This window comes from Malus domestica, chromosome 09 (assembly GCF_042453785.1).
Source record: "Malus domestica chromosome 09, GDT2T_hap1".
In the NCBI taxonomy this organism is placed as follows: Eukaryota; Viridiplantae; Streptophyta; class Magnoliopsida; order Rosales; family Rosaceae; genus Malus; species Malus domestica.
In genome coordinates this window covers 4480137-4504296 of record NC_091669.1, presented here as the reverse complement: position 1 = coordinate 4504296, position 24160 = coordinate 4480137, and the positions used below count along the sequence as shown (strand labels likewise).

Below are 24160 nucleotides of genomic sequence, written 5' to 3'. Positions count from 1 at the left end.
TATCTGACATTTGATTTTTTATTTTATTATTTTTATAAAAAAATCAATATAAAATATTGACAAAACTTAATTAGTTAATCATAATTATTCAAGTAGGAGAGAAAAAAAGGAGATTAGAGAGAAAATTAGGAGGGAAGATCCTCCTCCATAAAGAACAGTGAACTCATAACGAAAACATTTACCACATTAGAAACAACACCAATAAAAAAACAACATAAATAGATCAACACAAAAGGAACATGCATGTAATATCACTGTCACATCGACATATATGGCTACACTAGGCGATGTGCATGTGATACTAGCTTCTAACAAAAGATGATCGCAGAGCGATGTATCCTTCTTATCTCAAGAAACTTGTGGTTGCGGCACAATTTCTATATCTTTTATTTATTTCCTCGACAGCCTCTAAAACTCTTATCAGCTACATCTTATCATTTCAGTTAAAACGACACAAGTCGCCACCCTAAAAACTGATCACAAGTTGACGAGGTTTGCACACCCTAAACTCTTCTCCGATGGCACACCCAAACTCTGTGAAAGTTGTTGAGGTTTGCAAGGTTGCTCCACAACCACACTCACTAGCTGACTCAGCCACACCACAACCACCACCCGAGTCCCTTCCTCTAACCTTCTTTGACTTGCTCTGGCTAAGATTTTCACCCGTCCAACGCCTTTTCTTCTATGAAACCAACCATAATTCTTCCAACACTTACTTCTCCGATTCAGTACTAATCCCAAAACTCAGAGCCTCACTCTCTATCGCCCTCCGACACTTTCTACCTCTAGCCAGAAACGTCATATGGCCACAAAACACCCCTAAACTATTCTTAGTTACGTCCAAGGCGACACCGTTTCGCTCACGATAGCTGAGTCCGACGCTGATTTCTGCCATCTAGTTTCAGATAAAAGTATAGGGTTTAAATGATATCTTTATTCTTCTCTTTCGGAGGAATATATATAGTTGTACAAGAGGTCCTATAAATCAGGAAACTAGAACCCCAATTATATAGGATATCAATCACATGATTACATACTCAAACAATACATCTATAATCCCTGAAATATAGCATTGACTCACGCCAACATTCCCCCTCAAGGTGCGTAGATATCTCTCAAGCCCAACTTGACGAGTGAGTCTTGAAACACCTTTGATGCCACTGCATGGGTTAACACATCAGCTAACTGCTCGTCTGACCTCACATATGGAATGTCAACCAACTTGACATATAGCTTTTCCTTGATAAAATGCCTATCCACCTCCACATGCTTGGTATGGTCATGTTGAATGGGATTATTAGCTATCTCCCTAGCCGCTTGATTATCACAATACAACAACATAGGTCCATGTGGCTTGAATCCTATCTTTGTAAGAAGAATCCTTAGCCATAATAACTCACAAATCCCATGTGCCATACCACGGTATTCGACATCTGCTGTTGACCTAGCAACCACATTATGTTTCTTGATCCTCCAAGTCATAAGATTTCCTCCAACAAATGTAAAGTACCCTGATGTAGAGCATCTATCAGTAATATTCCCAGCCCAATCAGCATCAGTGTACCCTTTGACCTCCAAATGCCCATGTTTCTTGAAATCAATCCCTTTCTAGGTGCACCTTTCAAATAACTCAATATTTGCATTACTGCAGCCATGTGATCCTCACTAGGAGAGTGCATAAATTGACTTACTACACTAATAACATATGCAATATCTGGTCTCGTGAGAGACAAGTAAATCAACCTTCCTACTAGCCTTTGGTATCTTTCTCTATTTGCTGGGACCTGGTCCGGGTATATTGCCAAATGATGATTTTGAACTGTTTGTACCATACTTGACTAATCCCGAAACTACTGAGCACCGGTCAACGTTATACCGTCAAGGACCCAGAAGAGTTTCCCTTCAACCAGAAGGCCAATCACAATGCGACACGTGTCGACATCAGAAGCCAATCACAGCACGACACGTGTCAACATCAGAAGCCAATCACAACACGACATGTGTCAATATTAGAACAAAACTAGAAACTCTCTTCTATAAATAGGGATCATTCTCCCACAATAATCTCTAATGTCATTTTGTACTAAACTATTCACTAGAACTCACTAAACCAGAGCTTGAACCTATGTATTTGTGTAAACCCTTCACAATTAATGAGAACTCCTCTACTCCGTGGACGTAGCCAATCTGGGTGAACCACGTACATCCTGTGTTTGCTTCTCTGTTTCTATTCATTTACGTACTTATCCTCACTAGTGACCGAAGCAACCAAGCGAAGGTCACAAAACTTGACACTTTCTGTTGTACCAAAGTCTTCGCTGATTTTGTGCATCAACATTTGGCGCCGTCTGTGGGAAACGACACTTATTCCCACTCTTTTCAGCTTTGTCAAGCTGGTTTCCACCGCTCGTACACTCTCTTTTGGCTAAGCATCTCTCTTCGATATGGGGAGCGAAAGAAGCCACAGCACACAGAATGACACCCCTGCTGGACCTAGTATGAAGCAACGAAAGCAGGAAGGAAATAGAGTTACTCTTCAAGCTAAAGTCGATGAGCTAGAGGTTCAGAACAACAAGATAACGATGAAGAATGAAGTCCTCCAGGAACAATATGAAAAACTTTTCGAGATGCTTCACGAGGCTAGGCAGGCTCAAACACACAAGCTCGTCGCCCCTGTCGAGGTCAACAATCAACTGAATGCCCCCCAACACGGAGGGTCGCCGATATCCGACACAGACATCCCTGATAGGGATCGAGCTACACATCAATGTGATAATCAACATGAGACCTCTCTCAACCCAGCTGCTTCAACCCGAAGCAGGAGAAGTAGAGGAAAACACCTCCTCACAGAGGGTGTGGAAGGATCAAAAGCTATCTATCGCGATTGTCGAGACTTCCTAAAGCAACGTCGAGAGAATCCCATCCACATAAGCTCGAAGATCAATGACCCAAGGGTTTCTGAAAGACTCGGTCCTCTTCCACGACCCAGGCCAGCCGCCAATCTAGAGAAGGGGCAACAAGTCCCAGAAGAATATGAAGGTACTGGGGACTCGGAAACATTCCGACATACTCACTCTAGAAGTCAGTGTGGCGAGTCCAGAGAAAGATCACGCTATCTTGATCAAACTTTCCTACTTCCAAGAGGCGATGGGGACTTAAAGAAGAAAACTTCGGTGGTGCACGACTCCGCTCAGGACCCCCTTGTCCTGCAGCTCCTTGAGGAAGTAAACAAGCTGAAGGCTGAACGTCAAGCCGAGATACCTGACTGGAACCAACCTAGGCCTAGCCCTCTCACAAGAAGGATCCTCAACACTCCCCTCCAAGCGAAGACAAAGCAGAAGCTTGACTTACAGCTCTATACTGGAAGGGAAGACCCGATTGAACACCTTAACCTCTTTGAGTCCACCATGGTATACCGGGGACACACCGACGAAGAACGGTGCCTTCTCTTCCCCTCCACCCTCTCTGGCGGAGCTTTAAACTGGTATTGCCGTCTTCCACCTGAGACAGTAGACTCATTTGAAGAGTTGAGAAAGCTGTTTGTCTCTCAACACATCTTCCAGACCGATCGCTTGCATTCCGCAGATGACTTGTACACTATTCACCAGAAGCCGGACGAGTCATTACGAAAGTACGCTGGCCGCTTCAGCCATGAGTATTCTCGCTGCGCTGAGGCAGATGACAAGACCGCCCTCAAGGCTTTCACTGCAGGCTTACGTGACTGTTTCTTCAAGTACATGATCAATGCCAACACTTGGAAGACTTACTCTGAGGTGATGACACAAGCTTACAACCATGCCTCCGCCGAGGCAAGGACATATCAAGGGAAACCCCCTACAGTCACCCCTTATCAACAAGTAGGGAGTGGAGGCCAGATCTAACCGAATGAAAAGACCTCAACCTTCCAAATGGTAGCAGCACACCCCCCTGCCTCATTTAATGCTTCGCCAAGTCAGCAGACATATCAATCTCAGGGCAAAAGGAAGGACTTCCATCCTCACCAATCTCATTTTAATAAAAAGAATAAGGGGCACTATCGCGATAACTCAGGATATCGTCACAATAATGCCCGCCCCCAGGCAGTCAACGCAGTGGGCCAATCACGTGTCAAGACAGGCCCTACCCCGAGGTATGAGACATACACCTCTTTGAATGCTACATGTGCTGCCATCTACCCCAGTATAGCTCACCTGATACCAAAGCCAAAGCCAAGACAGCCAGATTACAAGTCCACGAAGAACACGGGCATGTTTTGCTGCTACCACGAGTATAATGGCCATGATAGTGAGAAGTGCATTATCCTCCGTGACCATATTGAAGCTTTGGCATGTGAAAGAAAAATTTATCAGTTCCTCCTTCACCCTCCAAGGGATAACCGTAACCAACGCCAGGTGAATGTGATATATTCTATAAGCGGCGGCACACCCATGTCTGAATCTTCCAATAGGGCCATGAAAAGCAATGAACGAACTTTGAGACCTGGCCATCAAGTGTTTCACGTGGAAGACATCAGAGGAGGCAAGTATCAAAAGCCTAACTGGGATCCAATATGTTTCTACCCTGAGGAAGAAAGAGGTATCATTTACCCTCACAATGACTCGCTGATCGTGGAAGCTCACATAGCAAATTTTGATGTGAAACGAATCCTGATAGACACAGGTGCTTCAGTCAATATCATGTTTGCTGAAGCTTTCAAGGCACTTAATGTAGCTGAACACTTGCTCGATCGCTCGATTTCTCCTCTGATAAGCTTATCTGGCGATATCGTGCAACCTTTAGGGAGTATACACTTACCCTTCACCATTGGTACAGGCCCCTACACAGCTACTATTACCACTAACTTCCTAGTGGTCAACTGCCCGACGGCATACAATGTCATCTTTGGGCGCACATGCATCAATGATCTCAAGGCCATGGTATCCACACATATGTTGTTAATGAAGTTTCCAACCCCTTTCGGCAATGGGTACATCAGGGGAGATCAACTTAGTGCTCGATCATGTTACCACACTTCAGTCAAACAACAACACCTGCCTGTCCCCAAGGAGACTCTCTTTATACATAACCAAGTCGTAAAGACCATTCCAGATGAATCCAACTCGGGTCTTCAGGATGGCAACAGTCAACCCGACGACCCTCGAGATGACTCATTCACCCATCAAGCACAACCCGCTGAAGAGTTAGAGAAGATCTTTATCTCCAAAGACCATCTAGACCGCATGGTGAATATTGGCACCACTTTGTCACCACCCCTTCGGTTGTCGCTGATCTCCTTTTTGCAAGAGAACGCCGAGGTCTTCGCTTGGTCATATAAAGATATGCCGGGCATCTCTCCCGATATCATCTGTCACCACTTGAGTATTGATCCCAAGACCAAACCAGTAAAACAGAAGCGAAGATCTTATGATGTTGAACGATACGAGGCGATGAAAGCAGAAGTTGAAAAACTCAAGGACATAAGCTTCGTCCGTGAAGTCAATTACCCAACATGGGTAGCAAATGTTGTCCTTGTTAAGAAAAATCCGACCAAGGAAAGTCTCCTGCTTCAAAAGGTCTTGTGGAGAATGTGTGTCGACTACACCGACCTAAACAAAGGATGCCCGAAGGATAGTTTCCCCCTTCCTCTCATTGATAGACTTATAGACTCTACGGTAGGGTGTGAGCTCTTAAGCTTCATGGACGCTTATTCAGGATACAACCAAATCCTCATGAACCCCTCAGACCAAGAACACACGGCCTTCACCACTGACAGGGGACTATATTGCTATAAAGTCATGCCTTTCGGCCTAAAGAATGCAGGAGCAACTTATCAGAGACTGGTCAATTCAATGTTCGCCGAACAAATTGGGAAGAGCATGGAAGTTTACGTTGATGATATGCTAGTCAAAAGCAAACATGCTGACCAACACATCACCAACCTATCTGAAACTTTCACCATTCTAAAGAGGTATCGAATGAGGTTGAACCCCAACAAATGTGCCTTCGGCGTGGGCTCTGGCAAATTCTTAGGCTTCATGATTAGCCAACGAGGCATTGAAGCTAACCCTGAAAAGATCAAAGCAATCCTCGACATGAAAGAGCCAATAACTTCAAAAGACATCCAAAACCTTACTGGCAAGGTGGCAGCCTTAACCAGATTCATCTCTAAGGCCACAGACAGATGTGCTCCTTTCTTCAAAGCACTCAAGGGAAATAAGAAGTACATTACATGGACGGAGGAATGTGCCAAGGCATTCAGGAACCTCAAAGAGTACATGAGTAAAGCCCCTCTGCTCTCCAAACCAGAAGTTGGTGACACTCTCATCATCTATCTATCGGTTTCGGCTTCAGCAGTCAGTTCTGTTCTTATTCGAATGGACAGTGGTGTCGAACGACCCGTCTACTACGCTAGCAAGGCCCTACAAGATGCGGAGACACGATACTCCAACATTGAGAAATTAGCTCTAGCATTGGTCATGTCTGCTCGGAAACTTCGCCCTTATTTCCAAGCACACGCCATCATCGTGCTTACCAATCACCCTCTTCGACAGATACTCTAGAGTCCTGACACGTCTGGACGAATGATCAAATGGGCGATAGCATTGGGTGAGTTTGACATCTCCTACCAACCAAAACCAGCCGAAAAAGGTCAAGCAGTAACAGATTTCATCGCCGACTTCACATATCCTGTTGACATTGCTTCTACACCTGAAGCAGTAACTTCATTACCATCGGAAGCTCATAAAGTAGAATCAACGACCCCAGCATGGAGTCTGTATGTTGATGGCTCATCCAACCAACAGGGCTGCGGAGCAGGATTAGTCCTCACTACCCCCGACAAAGTGGCGATGGAATACGCTCTTCGTTTCAAATTCAAGGCATCGAACAACGAGGCCGAATACGAAGCCCTTCTAGCAGGCTTGCGTTTGGCCAAACACCTTGGGGTTAAACGAATTGATATCTTCAGTGACTCCCAATTAGTGGTCAACCAAGTCACAAACAACTTTGATGCTAAGGATAGCTCCATGGCAGCATATCTTGCGCAAACGCGACTTTTGCTCAAGCACTTCCACTACCAGATCACCCAAGTTCCTCGAGCGGCAAACAGTCATGCAGACGCTTTGGCTCGCCTCGCCTCGGCAGTGGAAGACAAGATTGGGAGAAAAATTCATGTCGAATTGTTGGCAGAACCAAGCACCATGGTCGCGGAGGTGTACAATTTACAACAAGAAGATAGTTGGATCACCCCAATTTATAAATTCCTTGCTCAAGGCACCCTCCCAATTGACAAAGTCCAAGCTAAGCAGATTCGATACAAGTCTGCCCGCTACCTGATCATTAATGACCAACTCTACAAGCGCGGTTTCACCCTGCCATACCTAAGATGCCTTACATCTGCGGAGGCGGAAATTGTCCTTCGGGAAATACATGAAGGAGTCTGCGGAGATCATGCTGGGTCTCGATCCCTAGCACATAAGACTTTTCGCCAAGGATACTATTGGCCAACACTCCACCAAGATGCCATCAGAATATCTCGCTCATGTGATAAGTGTCAACGCTACGCAACTATCCCTCACTCCCCTCCCGAGCCGCTCACTCCTATGATCAGCCCTTGGCCCTTCGCCCAATGGGGACTTGATTTGATCGGCCCAATGCCTGCAGGGAAAGGCAAGGTCCGCTATGCAATCGTTGCAGTTGACTACTTCACAAAGTGGGCTGAAGTAGAACCCTTGACAACCATTACTGAGGGAAAAATAGAAGACTTCGTATGGAAGAACATCCTCTGCAGATTCGGCATTCCCAATGCGATAGTCACGGACAATGGGCGGCAGTTCGACAACAAGAAGTTCAAGATGTTCTGCTCTAAGTTCAACATTAACTTATGTTTTGCCTCTCCAGCCCATCCCCAGTCTAACGGACAAGTCGAGGCCGTTAACAAAATAATCAAGCGCACTCTGAAAACTAGCTTGGACAAAGCTAAAGGTTGTTGGCCAGAATTCGTACCCCAAGTCCTTTGGTCATACCGCACTTCATATCGGACTTCCACAGGAGAAACTCCATTCTCACTTGCTTTTGGTACAGAAGCAGTTGTCCCAGTTGAGCTTGAGCAAGTAACATACCGAATCCAGAACTACATACAGAGTGAGAACAACAAGCAACTCACCCTCAACCTGGATCTAGTCGAGGAACACAGAAATCAGGCTCACCTGAGGAATGTCGCCTACAAGCAACGCATCTCCAACTACTACGACTCAAGGGTCAAACCTCGTTCTTTCAAAGTGGGAGACTGGGTACTGAAGAAAAGATTACTCTGTGATAGAGTCCCGAGTGAAGGAACACTCAGTCCTAACTGGGACGGACCGTTCGAGGTCGTCGGCATCAGCCGCCCTGGCTCCTACAAGCTCAGAAACTCCGACGGCAAGACCCTTGGCCATCCATGGAATGCTGACCACTTGAAGTACTATTACAAATAAGACTCACATTGTACAAGTGTTAAGCTACAGCCGTTTGGCATCCTATGTAACAAAGACCATTTGGTATGAATTCAATAAAGAGGTGATTTAGCCAACTCGGCCATAAACTCTTTTCCATTTTGAGCAATGAAACACTCAAGTGTTGAAGCTTCAACGCAAATGTTTCCAATACAAAACAAAATCTAAGTATGTGTCAACAAGACTATACAAAGGATCTACATCATACATTCCAACACATTCATACATAAACATCATACATTCCAACACATTCATACATAAACATCATACATTCCAACACATTCATACATAAACATCATACATTCCAACACATTCATACATAAACATCATACATTCCAATACATTCATACATAAACATCATACATTCCAACACATTCATGCATAAACATCATACATTCCAACACATCCATACATAAGCCAACTGTGCTTCGAAAGGGTTCAACACACTTTGTGTCATTCGACATTTGCCACAATGTGCCTCGACACCTTGCCTTTATTCTCACCAACTAGGTGATGAAGGAACTCACCTTCGTACCACCAACTAGGTGATGAAATGTACAACCCGTACTCTAATATTATTTGGAAACTTGCCACCCTTATCACCAATCAGGTGAAGAAGGAACTCATCTTCATGCCACCAACCAGGTGATGAAATGTACAACGCGTACTTTCCTTCATGCCACCAACCAGGTGATGAAATGTACAACGCGTACTCTCCTTCATGTCACCAACCAGGTGATGAAATGTGATGAAAAGTGATTAAGGAATTCACATTCGTACCACCAACCACGTGATGAAAGCAACCTACCATTCATTCCATTAACCAGAAGACGAGTGGTACAACTTGTACATGTGAACTCCTAGCATTCACAAATAATCAAAAACCATCAAGCTTTACAACTCAACTAGGGGAGCACTTATGCCTAACAAGAGCTATAGTCACCAACAAAGTCTTATTGCAAGCCAACAATGGCTTCAATGCATGGTATACGAAGATCAAGCTCTTCAGCCCTCTTGCATCTGCTTCAGACATTTCTCCTCTGTAACAATGCAAACACTACAACTCATAAAACGCTTCAAACGCTTTTGATCAAGACTGTTCGAAGCAAATTCAATTTATATGGTTCATCCAAACCTTCGACTACTACAAGATGTGGCTTGCATCACAATCTCTCGCTTAACAGTATGGAAGCAAAATTTGTATACATTGTCTCTCCCACATTTTCAAATTTCTAGTTTTCCCAAAAAAAAAAAAAAAAAAAAGGAGGAAATTGGAAATTGGGAAATTCAACAAAAGCTTCATCAATGGAGGACAAATATCAATCTCAAAAGCTTCGTACTATGTTCATCAAGATAGTGCGAAGCACCATCAATTTATGATGCCAACAAAAGCTTCATCAATGGAGGACAAGTATCAATCTCCAAAGCTTCGCACTATGTTCATCAAGATAGTGCGAAGCACAATCAATTTATGGTGCCAACAAAAGCTTCATCAATGGAGGACAAGTATTAATCTCCAAAGCTTCGCACTATGTTCATCAAGATAGTGCGAAACACAATCAATTTATGATGCCAACAAAAGCTTCATCAATGGAGGACAAGTATCAATCTCCAAAGCTTCGCACTATGTTCATCAAGATAGTGCGAAGCACAATCAATTTATGGTGCCAACAAAAGCTTCATCAATGGAGGACAAGTATCAATCTCCCAAGCTTCGCACTATGTTCATCAAGATAGTGCGAAGCACAATCAATTTATGGTGCCAACAAAAGCTTCACCTATAAAGCTTCAACCCCAAAGCTTCACCTATAAAGCTTCAACACAAAGCTTCACCTATAAAGCTTCAACACCAAAGCTTCACCTATAAAGCTTCAAACACAAAGCTTCACCTATCAAGCTTCAACCCCAAAGCTTCACCTATAAAGCTTCACCTATCAAGCTTCAACCCCAAAGCTTCACCTACAATACCAAATTTCAACACCAAAACACATAAAAGCTTCACACACTCTTCATCAAGATAGTGCGAAGCTAATTCCAGTGGAGCTGAATTTTGGACATCTTATAGTTCTTGAGCAGATGAACAACTTTCACGAAGGAAATTTTTCTATTTGAGCGACGGAAGTTAGAGTGTTGAAGCTCCAAACATGACGGTCAGATTTCTGCAAGCTTCAAAGCTGCTGCGGTGTTTCGAAGATCTGGAAATATTCAACCGTTAGTTTGTTCTGAATTTTTGATATGTTATGGAATAGATGATGAGGAACAACTTCCATGAAGAAAGTATGTTGATCTGAACAAGAGAAAATGGAGTTTCGAAGCTCACAACAAGTCTGACGGGTTAACAGAAAAGTGATGAACAGTTACTCATCATACTTGAATTTCTGAAGTTGTACTACTCCGATGGATCTCAAATTTGGATATGTTGTAGTTCACAAGATAAGGAACAACTTTCATGAAGACGACTTTGCAATCTGCGCTATAGAGAATGGTGTTATCTTGCATCCACTCAGGCTGATTAGTGGAAACGAAAAGCAATTCCACCAAAGAAAAGATGAAAAAGAGAGAAAATCTACTAATTGCACTTGATCTTGTCTAGTCAATAGCATGCAGCATCAAACACACAAAAGTTGGAAATATTTTTAGATAAAGCATATATGAATGTGTGACATCGAAACAAGGATTCGTTACTTTGACAAATTAGTAACAAGCGAGACACCTCATTCGGCAACTCTCTTCGCCTGAAGACTTGAGGGACTCCCACCATATGCTACTGCACCTTGATACTCGGCAGTCTCACAACCACTCAGTGACTTGGATTTTTCAAGTCTCCAACCGAGAAGTTTTCCTCACTCGGGAAATTAAGGGAACACTACCTCAAACTACACGTTTCACTCACAAAGCTTCAACAATACAGGTTTCAACAAAAGAAAAAATTCAAAGAACTTTATGAAGAAGGCTTGGGTGTATTTAACACAATATGTTGAAATGAAGCAAAGCTTATTTATTAATATTTTCGATAAGCCACAAATATGTACATTGATGTGAAAATTACTTGACACACAAATTAAACCCTCTTTTTGACAATTGTAGTATAGATGTAAGTAGGGTATCGTTCTAGGCCGGGGATTAGGAGGGATTGCTAATCTATTCTAAATTAATTTAAAAATATTAAACAAGACTCAAGGACACAAAACTAGGCTAAAAACTCTAATAACTCAAAACACACTTAGAATGACTCAAAATAATGAAAACAATCAAATTAGACACTAGGAACTGAAATGGACGGAAATTGAATTAAAAGACTAACAACAATGAAAACTAACTAAATAATATAATTTAATAATGGGGGGGTTTGGTTTTGACGAGAAGTAAATTAAACTTAAATAAATTACAGAATTGACAAAAGCATGAAATTAAGGTGAAAGGATAGGTGATGGACTAGCTAGAGGGTTCTTCTCCACACATGACACATATGCAACCTAAATTGATTTTCAGTTGTTCTTTCAATAAATTGTAAATCTCAATACTTCAGATTAACCGTGAACATCACTTTTTTAATCTTCAAGTTTTCCTTAAGTTATTGAATTGGACGGAAAAACGCATACAACAATTCAAAACATTCTTCAAAAAGTCCCCTACGTGAAAAGCACAATAGAGATACAATCAAAGATCATTAAACTTTGTGAAAACTATAAGCATTGACGAGGCATTCGTAACTATGATTTGCATGAAACTTATGCCAAGAATTTACTTAACATGATTGTGACTAACAACCTTCACTACTTGTGAATATAAGTTCATAACGATTAGGTGAAATTCACTTATATTCTAGCATCAAATTCATGCATGTAAATTAAGTATGCATTCTTAATCGACATACAAAAATAAGTTATCAAACAAGCAGTTAAGCAAATTAAATCACAACTCAGAAATCACAACTGAAGATAATCAATTCATATTACAAAAATATTCATAGCTTTGAATTCCCCCCTAGCCAAGGGGGGTTTAGTTCCTCATACTTGCAAAACAAAGATACATAAAATTAGACATTGAAATCAAAGATAGAAAACACCTAGAAACGCTCCAACACTCCCAAGGCTTGGGCTTAGGCACGGCACAAGATGTTCCTTCTCCTTCCTTACTTGCAAGCTGCGGCACTAGAGGTTTTGGACGGTTTTGGGTGGTTTTTATGGTGTAGAATGGATGGGGAATGGTATGGAAAGGTTTAGGATTGATGGGTGGTGTGGCTAGGGGTGGTTTTTGGCTAAATTTGGAGAGAAAATCTGTTATGACTTTGATGAATATGGAAGGTGGTATTTATAGGCTTGAGATAGGACCACTCCATTTCCTTTGCATGTGAGCTTGTGTGGGTGTGTGTTGGCATGTTTCCCCTTTACATTTACACACACATGCTTCATCATTTCAACCACAAAACATACACATTTTCTGCCATGTTTTTCCCTTTACATTTACACACACATGCTTCATCATTTCAACCACAAAACACACACAATTCCTTCACCTTTGCCATGAGTTTTGTATGTGTATGCTTCAATGTTCTTCTCTTTGCCATGTGTTTGCTTTCTTTGCCATGTGTTTGCTGCCATGTTTTCCCCTTTACATTTACACACACATGCTTCATCATTTCAATCACAAAACACACACAATTTCTTCACCTTTGCCATGAGTTTTGTCTTCACTTTGCATGTGGGCTTCTTTGCATGTGTTTTCTCCCTCTCTTGCCTTGAGTTTGCATGTGGGCTTCTTTGCATGTGTTTATCCTTGCAATTACACACACACACTTGCACACACAAAAGCCCAAAACGTCCATCCTCATGTCTCCATGTTTGCACCATCCAATCTTAGCCCAAAAATGCTCCAAAATGCTCCAAAATGCATCTTCTTGCATCCTTGGCCCATAGAACCTACAAACACACAAAAATGGCTTAAACTACTAACATAACTAAGAACTAAGAACATAAATGCACGAAAACAAACATACTAAGTCGCATAAATATGCTCCTATCATACATATACATGAGTCAAAATAAACAAACAAAAGGGAGCCTTCACAAAGGTTGCTTAGGGGAAGTCTCAACAGTCGGTAGAGCCCCAGAAAGAGAAAGCACCCGAGGGTGGTTATCCGGAGCCTCAGTACTTTACAAAACCCCAGAAGGATGAGGCATTGGAGGTTCATCATTTGAAGCTTCATTACCAGGTACAGCCCCAGAGGACGAAGGCAATAAATGCCTTTGGAACAAACCCACAAACCGCTGATGATTAAGTAAAACCTTACCATCAAATTCCTTCATCTGGTCAAGCTTCCTCTTCATGTTTGTAGCATAGTCATGGGCGAGCCGGTGCAACTGCTTATTCTCATGCTTGAGCCCTCTAATCTCCTGTTTGAGACTCATCACTTCAGCAGCCAATGATTCAACTTGGCGGGTTCTAGCAAATAGGCGTTGGGCCATATTAGACACAGAACCTGCACACTGAACACTAAGAGCCAGAGAGTCCTTAACAGCCAACTCATCAGACCGTTTGGAAAGCAGTCTGTTATCTTTGGGAGTGAGAAGGTTCCTGGCCACCACTGCAGCGGTCATATCATTCTTCATCACAGAATCCCCAACGGTAAGAGGACCAGTAGGGGATATGAAGGATGGGCGCCATATGTTGTCTGGAGAAGGCGTGGCTGTCTCTTCTCCAAGGTTCAAGTCAAAACGACGGTCGGAGGGTCCAGACATTTTCAAATGTGTTGAAGAGGTCAGACAAATCAAGATCTTAGAAGTGCAAGAAAGGAGCTTCTACTGGTAGAGATTCAAGTGTGCTGTGGAACTTAATGCCAGCCTCTATAAAAATCTGCACTCGACGGAGCTTCAGAAATCGAAGAGGCGTTTGCTTTCTCAAAAGCTGGGCTGCTCAGAGACCACGAGGGCCGATCTCAGAAATCGAAGAAGCACCTGCTTTTTCAGCCTCGTCAGCACCTGTCACATGCACACTCAGCTTTGCGGAAATTACGGGCAATCTGTCGAAGATTTCTGGTGAAGTAGAAAGCACGCGAATCTTACTGTTCAATCACCGCTCTCCATATGCACCATCAACTCCTCGGGTACCACATATAACTTTGTCAAAGATCTCTGACAAAGTTTAGGCACGAGAATTTCAAAGTTCCAGCTACCCTACTATTACCCACAAGGGTAAAGGAACAACACCACTGCTTGACAACTGGAAAGTCCCTATGTGTGTCGACCTCCGTGTTTTGCGGCAAGACAGGTTGGCAAGAACGTCCAAACCTTACTCACATTCGAGAAAAGACTCCCAATATAATTACTTTCTCAAAAACCAGAGTAGCACCGCTTTCCGAATCTCAAGAGTCAGATCCTCGACGGGATTGCTTGTTCGAAAACCGAAGAGGCACAACTCTCAGAACTTCGAGAGCCAGATTTCCTTAGATAAAGCTTGTCTGTAATCTTCACACGTAACATCAGCTTTCCAGATACCACATACCACTTTTTCAAAGTGCTCTGACAAAATTAAAACACGTGAAGCTAGCAGCTCCCACTACATTGCTGTGACCAAGAAGGGTAAAGGAATAGCATTACTACTTGTTATTGGGAAATCCCTATATACATCGACCTCCCTCCTCAACGGGCAGGCAAACCTGCAAAAATGCTCAACCCTTTCTCGCATTCGAGAAGGCACTCTCAACATAACCTCTCGAAATACTCAGCTTTATTTCCCCTCGATAATACCTCAGCAAATAAGCCACACCAATAACAAGAGTATCTCATATCATCAGGGTCGAAAGCAAGAGTATCCCATATCATGCTTTCTTCCTGTCTTTGTCTTTGTCCTTGTCCACACCTGCAGGACAAGGAGAAAGAGAGCAGTCAGTCGGAACCTGAAATCAAACCTCCAATTTGGAACTGACTGCCTGGAACCTTTGCCCGGTTGCTTACTTAGCATTGCTCTCGAGTACTCATCCTCAACTGCTGTCAAGGTCACGAATTCCACCGGCAAATACCTCATGACAGTTGATCAGATATTGGCTCTTTACACTGAAGCTGCCAAGCGTGGATGAGTCACTATGAAGGAATGTTCTGAAGGACCATTTAAATGCAAAGGTTGCACACCACTTCTGCCATGCAAAAGATTGAAGCAGAAGGTTCAACAGTGAGTTGAAACAGATCACTACAGCACGACACCTTTCCATACCACATTCATTATTCCGTCAACAGCAAAAGTATCCCATATCATCAAGGTCGAACGTACTCTAGATTTGATGGACTTGTTTTGACCCTCAAATTCTTGAGTTGGCCTTATACTCTAAAGGGAACCAGAAAACCCTCCAGCACAGTTCAAGAATAAGCCTGTGGAAAGTTACTTCTTTAAAAGCAAAAGTATCTCATATCATCTCTTATCCATTTGCTTCTCCTTATCCTGGCAGTTGAATGAGAGACAAGGAGAAGGAGAACAATCAACCGGAAGCCGAAGTCAAACCTCTGATCCTGGGTTGCTTGCTTGGAAGTTTGACTGCTTACCTTGTCTGTCACCTCTTTCGGCAGATCTCCTAGCTCGGCGACTTGGGGGACTCCTACTATAGGGTTTGTATCGCACTTGACCAAGCCCGAAACTACAAGTAAGCTTCAAGTGAAATTGATACATTACCTTGTGCATCTTCATCGGTTAAAGATACCACCCCTGGATGGAGGAAGCGTACTTCCAGAGAAGATGCCACATCTACCTATGAGAAAGATAAGGCAAGTGAAGACGATACCACACCTCGGTACTTAGAAGTTTCGTGATTACTCAGCGGCTTGGATCTTGCAAGTCCCCAACCGAGGAGCTTCCTTCACTCGGGAACTTAGGGGAGCACTGTTTGTACCATACTTGACTAATCCCGAAACTACTGAGCACCGGTCAACGTTATACCGTCAAGGACCCAGAAGAGTTTCCCTTCAACCAGAAGGCCAATCACAATGCGACACGTGTCGACATCAGAAGCCAATCACAGCACGACACGTGTCAACATCAGAAGCCAATCACAACACGACATGTGTCAATATTAGAACAAAACTAGAAACTCTCTTCTATAAATAGGGATCATTCTCCCACAATAATCTCTAATGTCATTTTGTACTAAACTATTCACTAGAACTCACTAAACCAGAGCTTGAACCTATGTATTTGTGTAAACCCTTCACTTGGTTGCTTCGGTCACTAGTGAGGATAAGTACGTAAATGAATAGAGACAGAGAAGCAAACACAGGATGTACGTGGTTCACCCAGATTGGCTACGTCCACGGAGTAGAGGAGTTCTCATTAATTGTGAAGGGTTTACACAAATACATAGGTTCAAGCTCTGGTTTAGTGAGTTCTAATGAATAGTTTAGTACAAAATGACATTAGAGATTATTGTGGGAGAATGATCCCTATTTATAGAAGAGAGTTTCTAGTTTTGTTCTAATATTGACACATGTCGTGTTGTGATTGGCTTCTGATGTTGACACGTGTCGTGCTGTGATTGGCTTCTGATGTCGACACGTGTCGCATTGTGATTGGCCTTCTGGTTGAAGGGAAACTCTTCTGGGTCCTTGACGGTATAACGTTGACCGGTGCTCAGTAGTTTCGGGATTAGTCAAGTATGGTACAAACAGTGCTCCCCTAAGTTCCCGAGTGAAGGAAGCTCCTCGGTTGGGGACTTGCAAGATCCAAGCCGCTGAGTAATCACGAAACTTCTAAGTACCGAGGTGTGGTATCGTCTTCACTTGCCTTATCTTTCTCATAGGTAGATGTGGCATCTTCTCTGGAAGTACGCTTCCTCCATCCAGGGGTGGTATCTTTAACCGATGAAGATGCACAAGGTAATGTATCAATTTCACTTGAAGCTTACTTGTAGTTTCGGGCTTGGTCAAGTGCGATACAAACCCTCAGAAGCCAATCACAGCACGACACGTGTCAACATCAGAAGCCAATCACAAAACGACATGTGTCAATATTAGAACAAAACTAGAAACTCTCTTCTATAAATAGGGATCATTCTCCCACAATAATCTCTAATGTCATTTTGTACTAAACTATTCACTAGAACTCACTAAACCAGAGCTTGAACCTATGTATTTGTGTAAACCCTTCACAATTAATGAGAACTCCTCTACTCCGTGGACGTAGCCAATCTGGGTGAACCACGTACATCCTGTGTTTGCTTCTCTGTCTCTATTCATTTACGTACTTATCCTCACTAGTGACCGAAGCAACCAAGCGAAGGTCACAAAACCTGACACTTTCTGTTGTACCAAAGTCTTCGCTGATTTTGTGCATCAACATGAACTATAGGTGTTTCTGCCGGTTTACATGCCAACATTCTTATTTCAGACAAAAGATCTAGAACATATTTCCGCTGAGATAAGTAAATACCATCACGGGAACAAGCAACTTCAATTCCCAAGAAGTACTTCAAACCACCTAGATCTTTCATCTCAAACTCTGAAGAGAGATACTCTTGTAATTCTTTCATCTCCTCTGTATCATCATTTGTAACCACCATATCATCCACGTAGATTATTAACAAGGTGACCTTACTCTCCTTGCGTTTGATAAACAAGGTATGATCTGCATTCCCTTGTTGGTAGCCATATTTCTTCATTGCATCAGTGAATCTTCCAAACCACGCCCTAAGTAATTGTTTAAGTCCATATAGAGCCTTCCGAAGTCTACACACTTTGCCAGCTCCATTTGGCACTTCGTACCCAGGTGGAAAATCCATGTACACTTCTTATTCCAAGTCTCCATGCAAGAAAGCATTTTTCACATCAAACTGTTTCAAAGGCCAATCAAAGTTAGCGGCCAAGGACAACAGAACACGAATTGTATTCATTTTTGCAACAAGAGAAAAAGTTTCTTGATAATCAACCCCCAACGTCTGTGTGTACCCTTTAGCTACCAATCTTGCCTTGTATCTGTCTATGGTTCCATCTACTTTGTGTTTGATGGTGAACACCCATTTACATCCTACTGGTCTCTTCCCTTGTGGTACTGACACAACATTCCATGTTCCATTCTTTTACAAAGCTTCCATTTCTACCTCTATGGCTTCTATCCATCAAAGGTCTTGCAATGCCTCTTCCACTTTTGTTGGTATCTTAATTGCGTCCATTTTATTCACCAAGGCTTGGTACTTGGGTGATAGTCGATGAGTAGACATGTATTGTGCAATTGCATATCTTACTTTTCCATTCGGAGAAAACCTGTCAGGTGGTTTCCCACGATTTTCTCTAGGGAGTAACACATATGTAGCCAAGTTATAAGTCTCATTAGATTGAGATGAACGTACCTCAAGGATATCCTTAGGGACATGGGTGTGCAAGTGGAGGATGATGGTTATTATCTAATGTGATTGTTTTAGGCCCACCAGTCTCATCAATGGGTTGCTCCTGCCATGATTTGTCACTAGGATGCTCTTGCTGTGACTTACCACTACAATCAATGGGTTGCTGCTTATCAATTGCCTGCTGTAACCGTGGTCCAACAGTGGGTTGTTGCTTGTCAGTGGCTTGCTGTTGCGGTGGCTCAACAGTGGGCTATTGTTGCCGTGGCCTATTTTCCCCAGCAACAATTTCATTTGGCTCGTTTATCTTAAGCCTGGTTAGCTCGGCATCAGTGGGCTGCTGCTCATTTGTCGCTGCATCTCGTAAGTCCCCAAATTCCATATCATTTTTGTACCTAAATTCGGTTCGCTTCCATTGTCTTGCCAATTAGGGATAACATCAAACCAACTATAATCTTCACTTGTATTCATCTCCCCCTGAAGAGTAAATGAGGTTTGATCAGTGAAAAATTTTTCATTCTCAGAAAATGTGGTATCCATAGTGACATATAGATGTCGAGTCGGTGGATGATAGCATCGGTATCCCTTTTGTTGGGCATTAAATCCCAAAAATACACAACGAACGGCACACGGATCCAATTTACGACGTTGGTTTTTGTGAAGATGCACGTAAACCACACATTCAAATATGCATGGTGATAACTGAAGTAAGGACGGTAAAGTAACATAGTCCGTAAAGGCTTCTATCGGGGTGCGAAAATTAAGAACTCGGGAGTACATTTGGTTCATGAGATAAACTGAATAGGTAATGGCATCTACCCAATAAAAGTAGGGTGCATGAGCGCCAATGAGAAGGGCACGAGTGGTTTCCAATATATGACGATTCTTACACTCAGCCACACCATTTTGTTGTGGAGTTTGAGGACAAGTAGTTTCATGAAGGATGCCCTGTTCTTGAAAAAACTGAGAAAGTTCAGAATTAAGGTATTCTCCACCATTATCAGACATGAGAACCTTAAGCGAAAGAGAATATTGGTTTCTTATCATCCGGTATAACTGTTGAAAAATTGGACCCACATCACTTTTATGTTTCATTGTATAAAGCCATGTCATTTTCGTACAATCATCCACGAAAGTAACGAACCAATGAGTTCCATGTTTGGTAGCTATTAGGGAAGGACCCCACACATTGGAGTGAACTAACTTAAACGGTACCGTTCTTTTACTGAAACTCAAATGATAAGAAGCACGATGACTTTTTGCAAGAATGCAATCATTACACAGAAAATCAGAGTCTTAAACGCCGCTAAATAAAGATGGAAGCAATTTTTTCAAATAACCAAAAGAAGCATGCCCTAGTCGACGATGCCATAACCAAATTGTCTCGATCTTATTGTTATGACCACTGCAGACTTGATTTACTCTGCTTGCGATCACATCATCCACATTATATAACCCTTTTCTCTTAGTACCACGCCCAATAATCACCCCTGTTTGGATATCCTGAAGAAGGCAAAAAGTGGGAAACATTTGCACAACGCATTCTAATTGTTCGGTGACCTGACCAACTGAAAGTAAATGATTTGATAATGATGGAACAAGTAGTGTGTTATGCAAAGATAGAGATGGAGTAAAAGAAACATAACCCGCTCCCGTAACAGGTGCAACATCACCGTTAGTTGTGATGACATTCTCCTTGGACGGGGAGGTCATGTGGTGAAACAAGGATGCATCGTAGGTTATATGGTCAATAGCCCCAGAGTCTATTATCCAACCATAGTCGTGCGTGGTGGAAGCCATTAAAGCAGTACCCATTTTACATGAATCTTCATAATCGTCAATAATTGAAATTTGTTTAATCAGGGACAACATTGGACCGATGTCCTTATCCCTAGCTGCTGCATCCTTGTTGCGCTCCAAGTCATGATCTGAAGCCATGCTACCCTTGGGCCCAAACTGACTTGCTACAACACAGCTACGCCAGGCTCTGCTTTAAGCCAACTTACTGCGACAACAACCATGCTATCTTTGTCGACCATTGGAATTTTTTCAGTGAGGTAGCCATGCTTGCCAAGTTTGGAAGCATGAACCTTTATCATCTTCGACCAGTCTTCGAAGTTCATGTCGCTCAACTGAAATCCAAACGGTACGCCGCTAATGTTGGTGAACTCCATCGAACTGGACATGGGTTGGGTGGTAACCAACTCTCTACTCTTTCTATTTTCTGCCATCGCACCAGGTTGATCGTGATTTGGCAAGATTAAATTTTGATGTAGCTTTGATGATTACAAAGCTATGAGGGTTTTGTTTGGTTTCTGGGTTCAAATTTTAAGAACACCAGGATTTGTTTTTTTCTTATGCAATCTTTCCAAAATGCACGGCTTGGGTTTGACTTGTTTTAGGGTTTGGGAAGAGACAGGCCGAAACCTGCTCTGATGCCAAAATAAAAGTATAGGGTTTAAATGATATTTTTATTCTTCTCTCTCAGAGGAATATATATATAGTTGTAAAAGAGGTCCTATAAATTAGGAAACTAGAACCCCAATTATATAGGATATCAATCACATGATTACATACTCAAACAATACATCTATAATCCCTGAAATATAGCATTGACTCACGCCAACAGTTTCAAGTAACAACTTCAACATCAAAGCCGAAGAATACCACCCTCTTACACCCCAGCTTGCCGTGTCTCACGAACGAGCCGCCGCCGTGGCATTCCAAGTCACCATATTTCCTAACCGTGGCTTTTGTATTGGAACATATATGCACCATGCAATCCTAGACGGCTCGACTTCAACCATGTTTGTAAAATTATGGGCTCACATATGCAAACACGAAAATTCCAATTTGTTACCTGACCAGCTCAAACCATTATACGACAGAAGCGTCGTCCAAGACACCGCCGGGCTCGAACCAATTTTCTTGAACCAATTGCTAAACATGGATTCAGACCGGCCCTTCAATAGAAGCTTGATGTTCGTCGACCATTTTAAATCTCCAGCAGAAGACACAATTCGAGGAACGTTTGTATTCACTCGGGAAAAAATAGAAGCACTAAGGCAATCAGTGAAGGAGAAGAGACAACAACATGGTCATCAATCGGTTCAATATTTGTCTACGTTTTGTGTCATACGTGCGTATGTATGGATTTGCTTAATCAAGGCAAAAGAAATACAAAGTGATCATAAAGCTGCAGTTCTGATGGGCTTTACTGTGGAATGTAGGTCGCGTTTAGACCCTTCTATACCCACCACTTATTTCGGCAACTGCTTATCATGCAGCGGAGCAGTTGCGGAAACAAAAGCGGTTTTAGGAGAAGATGGTCTGATTGTGGCAATAAATGCAATTAGTGAAGCTATAAAACGTTTGGACACGGACGGAGTTTTGGGTGGATTAGAGAATTTGCTTCCTTTAATGTACTCAACGAGTATAGATCATGAGAGTTTACTCTCTATTGCTGGATCGCCTCGCTTTGAAATTTATGGGACTGACTTTGGTTGGGGAAGACCAAAGAAGGTGGAGGTCATTTCCATAGAAAAGACTGGAGCAATATCTCTCTCAGAATCCAAGTATGGTGGTGGAGGCGTTGAGGTTGGGTTGGTTTTGAAAAAACATCACATGGAAGCGTTTTCGAGTCTGCTTGCGAAAGGTCTTGCAAACATCTGAAGCTATGTTATTGGCACTATGCTGATTTCTAAAATCCTAGTTTTTATTTTTTTTCTATTGTTTTTTTCAATTAAGTACAATAGAGAAGATTAGGTGAGATTAACTCTTCATCAATAATCGCATGCGAGGCACCTACCCTCTCCTGTAGGGGTGAGGACCATTACACCCAGAAACACCCAGCCTGCCCTTCCTCCATCATTTCTAAAATCATAGTTGTTACGTTGTTTTATAATGTGTGCCCCATTCAGGTTCACTATTGTTGAAAAGTTTAATTTGAATGGAAATGGTGTGTAATTTGGGGATTTTCTTTATGGGATTTCGGATTGTAGAATACTCTAGGTATTTTAACTGTTAAAATTTTTTGTTTACTAATACAGCAAAAAATTAAGATCGAATGATTAAAAGCTACAGAGTATATGGGCAGTATAGAATTTCTTTATGAAAAACAGTGACTGTTCGATTAAAAGTGAAAGATACAATGCTTGCTTTTTAATTTGAAGATATGCAACTCTATCTTTCTTTAGGAAAAGACGTAAAGTCGTCACTTTTATTTCTTTTTATGAAGCCTACAACTCATCCAGCATAGTCACAACCTTTCATTCGCTTCTGTAAGTCACAACCTTGTACATCTCATTCAAGAAATCCTATCAGTTCATTCATAGCATTAGTGAGTCTTGCATGCATAGAGATTTAAGTGAGCATGATTTCTATTAGGAGTAGGCACAGTTCGGTTCAGTGCAGTTTTCAGTGAAACCAAAATCGAAATTGAAATTTTTCGCATTTCGGTTCGGTGCGATTTCGACGCCAAAGTCAAAATGAAACTAAACCGTTTGGTTCGGTTTGATGTAGTTTCAAATGGTTTTGGTTCGGTTTTTTAGAAAAGATGTACAATTTAAAATTTACACATATTTAGGAATAAGACAATCTAATTTTTTAAACGTGAAATAAAGTTTCAAACGTGCAGCAAAACTGCAGCAAACTTGTAGCAAACTGCAGTAAGATTATACGAAAAACAACTTTTTTTTCAAGATTATAAAACACCCCCCCCCCCCCCCCCCCCCAAAAAAACGCAAAAAAACCAAACTTCAATGCGAGGGATTTCAAAGTTCACAGAGGTTTTCAGAGAGAAAAGTGAAAGTGATTGTTGAGTCTCTCTGGGATTTCAAAGTTCACAGAGATTTTCAGAGAGAAAAGTGAAAGTGATTGTTGAGTCTCTCTCTCTCTCTTAATAAACTAATCAACTTTCTAGTTTTTGCGGGAAGCTGATGTATTGATATATAAGCATTTTGTATGCTAGGTTTTGGGTGTTAGATCAGATGAGGCCTCATATGTGTTTTGAGAGAGTGAGAGAGACTGATGACTGATAATTTGGTATTCTGTCGAATAGGAATGAAAGGGGATTAAATTGTAGTGTGGTTGAGTCCATACTAAATGTACCAATAAAAACATGACATCTGTTTGAGATGTGGTTTCAGTTTCGGTGTAGTTTTCAACAACCAAAACCGAAATCAAACCGTTTCCCTACACTATGGTCGGTTTCAAAACCACAAAACCGAACCATTCGATGTGGTCCAATTTATTTGGTTCGTGTTTCGGTTTCAATTCCAAATGCCCACCCATGTTTTTATATAATTTCTTGGGCGCACTAAAGGCTTATGATTTAAAGTTCTATGATACAAAGTTAGTGGCGCGT

General features: G+C 42.1%; 1 pseudogene; it reads left to right on the top strand.

The window, feature by feature from the left end:
* The first annotated feature begins 518 nt into the window (after nucleotides 1-518).
* LOC103411393 (phenolic glucoside malonyltransferase 1-like) lies at nucleotides 519-22467 on the top strand (annotated as a pseudogene).
* Nucleotides 22468-24160: the final 1693 nt, after the last annotated feature.